The following is a 9,397-nucleotide window of genomic DNA, read 5'->3' as shown; positions in this document are numbered from 1 at the left end:
GCACCGGTTTCCAGATCTCAAAGACAATCGGCTCTGAACGTGAGCGCCACCTCCCCCCCCCCCCCCCCCCCCCCCCAGGTTCAGCGGTTCAGGGAATTAATTGGAGAAATATAATGAAGATATATTTAATTCATTTATGAAAAGTTTAATTTCTTTGAAAAGCAATTTGCTTTTTCAAAGTGGAGAGTAACAATTATACCTTCCACCTGGAGTTCAGATGACTGATGTGTGTTACTGCCCAAGGAAGATGCGTGGTTCCAGCTTGTAGCTTTTTAGGCTTAAGCTGAGATTCCATACATCTTCCGGGTGGAGGCCCAGAGTGAGGGGTAATTAAAGATAGTAGAACCACTATCTTCAATTACCCCCCACCCAGTCTCCAGCCTTACCACATTCGCAGAGAGATGGTAAAGTCTAACAAGAGACTAAGGGAGTTTTTTGTTCTGTTGAGCAAATGTTTTCAGTAGAGTGAGAACATTTTAGTATCAGACATGTTTTCTTACTCATGAATATAGTTCAATTTTTTCTGAAACAGAAACTGAATCCATGGAAAAAAACATTCATTTCAAAAAATGACTCTGTCTGAAGCTGTTGAAGCTGTAGTTAGTTTGAAAAAGATTGGTGATTGGTGTATCAAACAAGATGATAGCTCTTCAAAACAATTTTTGAGATTTAAATTATTTCATAACAGAAATTTTCACTTAAAAACAGTTGTACTGAGCCGGTGAAAAAGCACAGACAGCTTACTCTCTTCAGAATGTGTTCGAGTTCGAATGGAGAAGTTTTACTGCGTTGAAATTTTTCGACTAACATTTGAATTAGTTCAGAGTCTTTCTGCTTGGAAAATACAGAAATTGTTCAGGGTAGGAGATACGATTGCTACTACGAGTTCAAAACAGTTTGCACGGAACTAGGTGTTGAGAGGAAGACTGTTCTAAGTATCAACTAGAAATTTACTTCCAAAAATATTCCGAGGCTTCATTTAACAGTTTATCAAAAAGCACACGGCCGGTGGCAATACTACGGTTATTTTTACTTCTATTGGAATGAAATTCACCGATTACAACAATTGCTCAGAGACGGCGTGTAATGTTGTTTACCAAACCTGTTATAACAACAAATGACCTGGAAATCATTCACGAAACATTTATCATTACAAAAAATTTATCCTGACAACTCTGTAAGACGCAACTATTTATTAGCAGCGTGTTCCTTGTTCAACGGATCAACAGACTTTGATTTTGACATTGCTATGAAACTTCGACCTTATGGAGGTTTGATTGGAATAGATAATTCATCAATGGATCGTTTTTTGAAAGACTCGAAAATATTGAGACTGCATGCTATTCTACATAATGCAGCCGGATACATTCAAGAGTACTACAAACAAGGACCGGGCTATGCTTACATGTTACCATGTGACATTAACAGCCCTTTTGCAGGGTATATTACAGGAATTGCTTTTTGTTGTTAGACAAAATTGTTCAAACCTATCACTTTTCATTTGTTAGAATGTTGAGAGAGCGAACAGTTGTTATTGACTGTGAAACATTTCGTTATTCAAAACAAAATTTTATTGTGAAGGAATTGGCAATTTGTACAGAAGAGTATATAGATTGCAATCTTTTTCTTCCTCCTAGCTCAGTCAATTCATTGCCTCCAGCTGAGCAGCGAGCATTTAATTGGCTCACCAAGTATCTTCATGGTCTACATTGGGAACATGGTGTCTACCCGTATATTTAACTTACACAAATATTACAAAGCGTGAAACTGAGAAACCCGAAAGCTGTATACTATGCCAAAGGAAAAGAAAAGTCAGAGTTCTTGGCAAACCTGCTCGACTGTAAAGTCATTAACTTGGATCTGATTGGTTGTCCAAAATTTGATGCCAGAGGCAACAACTCAAAGAGTGTAAACATTTGTGAAAACCATTACCCTAGCAGGATAGCTGGCAAACTCCTGAATCATTGTGCTCGCCGAAAAGTTAATTTCTTCTTTAATTGGTTGAAAGAACAAGCTAATGATGAACAACCAGAGCAGTTACAACTTTTGGAAACAACATCAGATTACGAATCAAAGTCCATCGAAGTTGGAAACACTGATATCTCCAAATTTAGCTATCTCAACTTGGATAACAACATCGGGTCAAGTTCTGACATCAGTGATTAAATACGAGAAAGTCAGTTTCAAAAACCAGACATTGCAGCACAAGCAGGAAATCGTATTATCTCAAGAAGAGTTAGCACACTTTGCAACATTTCTGCCCATACTTGATCAATTCATTTTCTTCCATCAGACTAGAGGAAATCATCATGGAGCACAGCCAACAACTTGTAACAGACAGCAGCAGCTGCAGTACGACTATCAGTGCTACCAACAATATAATCAACAACAACCAATTCAACAACCCCAGCACCATCAACACGAACCAATTCAACAGCAACAGCAGCACCATCAACAACAGCAGCAGCAACAACAGCAGCAACAATTGCAACCAGAACGCTCGTCTAAAGAAACTCAGTCCGCCCAAGTTAATACTGGTTCCAAAACAACCAATCGGAAAAATCATGGAACCATGTAGCTCTTCCTTGCCTTCAGCTCTAATATCATTTCTTTCAACGGAAGAAATTCAAAGCATTATTCATTACGAGAAAACAAACTGTTTACCTGCATGTTTCGTCTGTCGTCTAGTGGAAACCGAAGAAGACTTGAGAACTGGTTTTGTTCGTTATCAAATCTTTTATGAAGAAAAGTAAACTTTTGTAAATTATTGAAAACTTTTTTAAAAATTGAAATGGATCAAGACAATGCAATTGATGAAATTGACTCTTCGCATGTTGTTCAAGATTTTGTATATGACAGTAATGAGAGCGAAAGAAGTTCGTGGAAATTCTGTAATAATATTAACCTGCCCCGGTCAGAGGTTGTGTTCTTTGTTCAAATGTTTGTCATATTCTCGCTGATGACACTTTGTATAATCAAACTAGCTTTCTCTTCTTCTACCTGTGAAGAGACATCAGTATGGATATCTATTCTGTCAAGTCTAGTCGGTTACATTTTACCCAACCCCAGATTATGAACAAAATTATTTCAACAAAAGACAGGGTTTTCATGGCTGTTGTAGGACCTTCTGGCTCTGGGAAAACGCAATTGATATTCAATATGTTACTCCGGGGAACTTTTCAGCCACGCTTTTCAAAAGTTGTGTTTTGCGATAAAGACTTTCAACCCCAGTTTCCTCTTATGAAGAAAAAATTGTCCATTCAATTCCTACGTTTTCAAAATTTTGACTTTCTCGCAGACTTAGAAGATTTTCTGCTTATCTTTGATGACTCATGCGAAGAAATTTACAGCGACAAAACGTTTGTAAAGCTGGCAACTGCTGGTAGACATAAAAACATAGATACCATTTATGTAAAACACAATTTGTTCCAGCAAAGTAGATGGTCGCGAACAGTTGACCTGAATACCACTCATATCATTTTGTTCAAGTCCCCTCGTGATGTTCAACAAGTTGATTACTTGGGAAGACAATTGAATCTCGCAAAATTCCTTCGTCATTGTTATCAGTTGTCTACAAAAGAAGCGTTCGGTCACTTTTTAATAGACCTGAATCCCAAAACATCAGAAACTTTAAGATTTTGTTACAATATTACCGGCCCTGGACCCTCAATATTTTACCTACCAGCTCCACAACCCGATGAAATACCCTTGAGCAATGAGAGAGACAGAAGTTTATATGCTAAAACGTTTGAATCAGTTAACAAGGGCACAGCTGAGGAAAACTTTGAGATCGAAACGTAACAATAGAGTGTTAGTTTTAATAACTGAATGTTTATATAATATAGTTAAAGGTGTAGTACCTGTTAGGATTAAAAAAAATCGAAAAGTATGAAAAAATTTCAAAAATTAGCCTACGGAAGTCCAATACAGCAGAAAGGAGGAGAGCAGTATTTCTTTCTAAGCTGGGTTTCAAATTAGTGCAACAAGTTATCTTCTTCTGTTACAATTACCTTACAAATTAAAAAATGTCAATAAACAGTACAGCAGAAGAGTTTATTCTGATTCCAAAAAAACGGGACCTGAGAATGCAACAAAAAGATGAGTCGTATGTTGGCAGAATTTTGAATGATCCAAATGTAAGACACAAGAACCATCAGCTGTCATTTCTATAGCGTTTACAAACACGAAAGCAGAGTTCAGACACAGTTAATCTTGGCTTAGAAAGTGAACCTGAGCAGTCAGCAGAGGAATCTGTTGAAACTGTGCCAGATGAAAAGCAGAGCTCAGGACAGTACGAAAAAGTACTTTTTGGTTTATCAATTCTTGAAGGTCATAAACTAGATAGGGTTCAAAATATACTTGAAATTGTTAAAAATTCTGATGAAATTACAATTGATGAAATCAGCGGCAACTTTGTTTTGACATCGCTTGGCGACACAGGTTTGAAGGCAACAACATTTCTGTACAACATTCAACAACCAACAAAGAGAATAGATAAAAACTTGACTCCCTATGAGAACATTTTGAATGCTATTGACATTGAAGAGGAGATGGTAATTAATAAATACGCAAAAGCTGTAGTCAGGCGAAAACTTGAAAGGCGAAACTCAATTGAGGTCAGAAAACGAACAACCTTCAACTTCCACGCGAAGTGAAACAAATACAATATCACTTGAAAATGAGTCCAAATTTAAGACCCAGGACGATGAAGAAGAAGATGAATTCAACGCGCCAAAGATAACCTCTTCACCTCACCAACCACCAGAGGAATCAAGCAATGGTTTACGTTCAAATAAAACGTCAAAAGTTGTAGCGCCTGACGAAAGATTGAAAAAATTATACGGAAAGGGTCCGGCAGCATACGGCAGTGTAAAAAGTCTTCAAAAGGCATCGAAACTCCCAGAAAAGACAGTTGAAAATTTCTTACACACACAAAACGATTATACCAAACACAAACCTTACCGTAAAAAATTTCCTCGATTAAAGGTCAAAGTGTTTGATCTGAATGAGATCTGGTCTCTGGATCTGGCCCACGTTGACAAACTTGCAAAGTACAATGGAGACGTAAATTACTTATTGGTTGCTGTCGATTGCTTATCTCGATATTTACATGTACAACCAATGAAGTCAAAGTATGCTACAACATGTATGGAAGCATTCAAAAAAATGATAAAAGTGAAGCAACCAAAGAAGGTCTGGGTTGATCAAGGAACAGAATTCAAAGGCTCGTTCAAAAATCTATGCGAGAAAAAAGGAATAGAACTCTACACAACTCACAGCGAAAAAAAATCGGCATTTGCAGAGCGAAATATCAGATCATTGAAAAACATAATCTACAGATACCTCGAGGACAAATGGACATACTCTTATATAACAAAGCTACAAGAATTTGTGAACACTATTAATGGTCGTACTAACAGGGTTACCAAAATGGCTCCTAACAAGATAACAAAAAGAGATGTGCCGTAACAACCTAAATATAGTGTTGGAGATTTTGTGAGGATTTCGAAAGCAGATACAACGTTTCGAAAAGGTTATAAGCAAACATTTACCGATGAGTTGTTTGAAATAATAGACATTCCAACTAAAAACCCACCAACTTACAGTTTATTAGACAAAAACGCTGAACCAATTCTGGGGAAATTTTACGAAGCGGAGTTGAATAAGGTTGTCGTGAAGAATTAATACGACAACGAAACAAAATTCTAGTTATCATACGATTCTGCCAATGAGTCGAAGAGATTTTGGAGAAGGCGAATTCACAGTTCATCTTGTTTCGTCTGCTTCTATGGGTGTTTTCACAGACAACAAACTTGCTAACTTTAAAAATTTGTTTAGTGCAGAAATCATTCTTGAAGGTGACTGGCGCGTGGCACTGAGTGAAGTAATTTTTCCTGCGTTTATTTATAATGTTGTCGACACAGAGGTAAGAGTGTATAGAAAAAAAGAGGAACTAGAAAACCGAACAAACAGTGAATTTACTGTTAGTAAACCGTACATTGGAGAAAGAGGAAGTGTTGTGAAAGGGGCCTACGAAAATGTTGAAGAATTGATTAAACAGCTCAATAATCAGTTGAAGCTGGAAATGAAAGCAAAAGTTAACAAAGTAACTGGTCATGTCAACCTAACATTCAAAAACAAAGAAGAGGGAATAACGTTCCCCACGCCGCAAATTCCCAGTCTGCTCGGTTTTAAAGGATCTCAAGACGGAGGGACAGGTTTCCACATTGGCTTCAAGTCAAAGCCTCATCTGCAGTTGACAAATGATCTAAATGAACACGACTCAGATTACCCTTTTGACCTCTCGGCTGGAATTGAACTCATGTTTATTTACCTCGATACCATCGATTACCAACACGTGGGACACTCAAAGGCTCCTTTGTTGAGAATCATTGACACAAAAAGACGATTGAAAAACGGTAACAATGGCATTGTTGAGCCGTCAGAGAATAGTATTCAGTAATTTGGATTACAAAAAGCTGTTAACAAAAAGTATTCAGTGTGTTGCAGTTCAACTCCGCAGTGAAACAGGTAACTTAGTCCCATTTGCAGGGACCGAAAAGTTATTCTGACCTTACACTTTAAAAAATTCTACCCATAGTTTTTGTATAGAGGCATACTACGCGCAACAAGCAGTATCGCCTTATTTTTCGGGACACTATAGACAACGAGGAAGTGGTTTCGGTGCTCTTGCTGCTGGAATTGGGAGAGCAGCCCTACCTATTGCCAGGAAATTTGTGCTACCTGCTGTTAAACGTATTGGAAAAGAGTTATTACTTCAGGATGCTCCCGAGTTAATTGAGGTAGCTAGCAAGCGCAAAACACCCAAACAAGCGCTCAAAAGCACCGTCAAGAAAACTGTAAGGAAACAAGTTGGAGGTTCGATGGGAGCTTACCGCGCAAGAAGGCGAAAATCAGTTCAAAAAAGAGTCAAAAGACCATATGGGAGTGGAAAAAAAGCACGGTTTTCAAAAGCAAGTAGAAAAAACAATTCTCCTACAAGAGTACCGACGTCAAACATTTCACGGAAAAAAACCAGGTCACGCGCAGTCGCTCTGATTTTTTCTCAAATGTGAACAATGATTGCTAACCTGTTACCATCCGAGGCAACACACACAACTCTAGATCTTTTCGAGAAGCCACCGCTTCTGGTTACTTTCGAGAACGCTTTCACACAAAAAATTGGAACATCTTTCTCGCCCAATGGCCCAGTCTTAGAATTTGAGGTATTGGGTGATCGAAATAACTTTATTGACCTTCAGAAAATTGTTTTGGAGATCAAATGTAAAATTACCCAAGCAAATGATGCTGACCTACGAGCAGGAACTGAAGCCGCCACCAGAGATACCCCATATTTTGTGAACAATACCCTTCACTCCCTCTTCTCTGAATGCTATGTTTCAGCTAATGGTATTAAAATTTCTAACACAAATGGTAAACATAACCGACTAACGTCGGGCGAATTGCTCTCAAACGACCGGCGAGCGGTTGGCTTCGTCAGTAGCTAGTCACGGGGGGGGGGGGGGGGTGCACCGGGGGCTGATGGGGGGCAACACTGGGTTGGGGGGGGGGCAACAGCGCGGTGGGGGGGGGTGGCGGCAATAGTGGGGGTGGGCGGTCAACAAGGGGGGGTCTCAACTTCTAAGAACCGCCCTTCACACCATTAGTATAAGTATAAGTCTCCATTAAAGTTTGAGCTGAAACAGAGCTGAAAGGCTCTAAGAGCACTTAAAGCCCGCTGGGCGCTACCTGTTTATCCCGTTTTTGAGGACGAAAAGTCAAAAGCGTCAGACGAAAAATTGGTCAAGCGAAAAATCGCATAAAAAAAAAGACAACAGGACTAATATAATTGCTACAAACTTCGTTTGAGAGCAATTAATTATGCACACAAGGGATTCATTGAAACTGAATTTTCTCATGGAGACAGTGCTAAAAACACTTGGTTGGTCTGTCAAGGATATTATTACGAAGACGAACCTCAGAAAGTTGACGGCGCCGATACCCGTGCAACAGATGTTGGTGAGCGTAAGGCACTGGTTTCACAGTCAGTTGAAGCCACTTTTATTGGTAAGCCGGCTTGTGACATTTTAACATGTGATAAACATCTTCTGAGTGGTGTAACTCTACGATTTTCTTTCCGAAGGAGCTCCAATGAATTTGTAACCAAAGAAGCAGCAGCTAAAAATTATAAAGTTAAAATAGTACAAGCCAACTTATACGTTAGAAAAATGACAATTACTGATAATGTTCTGGGAGCACATGAAAAACAGCTAATGAAGACACCTGCTGTGTATGGTTTCACAGAAGTTCTACCTCGAGCGTTTCTGGCTACAACAGGTGTTCAAAGTTGGCGTCAAGAGGATGTATTTTCGAAAGAACCAGTACGCCGGATGATCATTGCAATGACAACTAATCAAGCTTAACTGGGTACAAACAGGACAAACCCCTTTCATTACCGAGCCTTCAATTTATCCGAAGTCACTATATACCGTAACGGTTTACCTAATGTAGGCACTCCTATTTCAACAACACAGCGTAAACGAATTTACTGCAACACAATTGAAGCCTTGGATTTTCTACAGAAGGGCACAGGACATGGTATTCCTCTTGGAGATTATGATAATCATTTCATTATGGCTTTTGATCTTACATCTACTCAGGAAGCTTCTCACGATTTCACTCATCCAGAACTAACCAACTGTTCAATATCAGTTGATCTCACATTCTCCCGAGCACTAGCTGACAATGTAGAAATTCTTCTATTAGGAGAACGCAACTCTACGTTTTATATTACTTCGGACCGTAAAGTAACAAAAAATCCTCTGGTAACTTACCCAGGACATGGATAGTTTTGAAATTTTTGACTTTGTGCGAAAATGTTGCCATCTCAAGCATAAATTTTTGGGTGTCTTTGCAGCTGACAACTTTCCTGGACTCAAACCAGAGAGTTTCATTATTGTTAATGCATCCGAATCGTCAGAACCAGGAACGCATTGGCTTTTATTATGCAGACGCCAAAACAACGTGTACTTTGCCGACCCCCTGGGATACTCTCTCGAAAACTATCAAGAAGTTTTCAAGCGATTGTGTCAAATGTATTTACAAATTATTGAAGTATTCAAATCACAACCTATTCAACCCATGGACTCTGTTCTTTGTGGTCTTTATTGTATTTAAATAGCTCATATTTTGTTCGATTCTAAATTTTCATCATTGATTTTCAAGAATGACAATGATTTAATGCGATTTAGTAAACACATGTTGTAATTTAACTTTTGAAAATTTACCACTCTTTTCCAAAGTTACAAGAGGTAAAACATCCAAGGAAAATTTTAATTGAAGTTAGTAACAGTACTATCCATAGAAAATTGGAATCTGTAGTCATCAATCTTGAAAT

This window comes from Convolutriloba macropyga, chromosome 5 (genome assembly GCF_964194025.1).
Source record: "Convolutriloba macropyga chromosome 5, txConMacr16.3, whole genome shotgun sequence".
In the NCBI taxonomy this organism is placed as follows: domain Eukaryota; kingdom Metazoa; phylum Xenacoelomorpha; order Acoela; family Convolutidae; genus Convolutriloba; species Convolutriloba macropyga.
Note: the sequence above shows the minus strand (reverse complement) of the source record.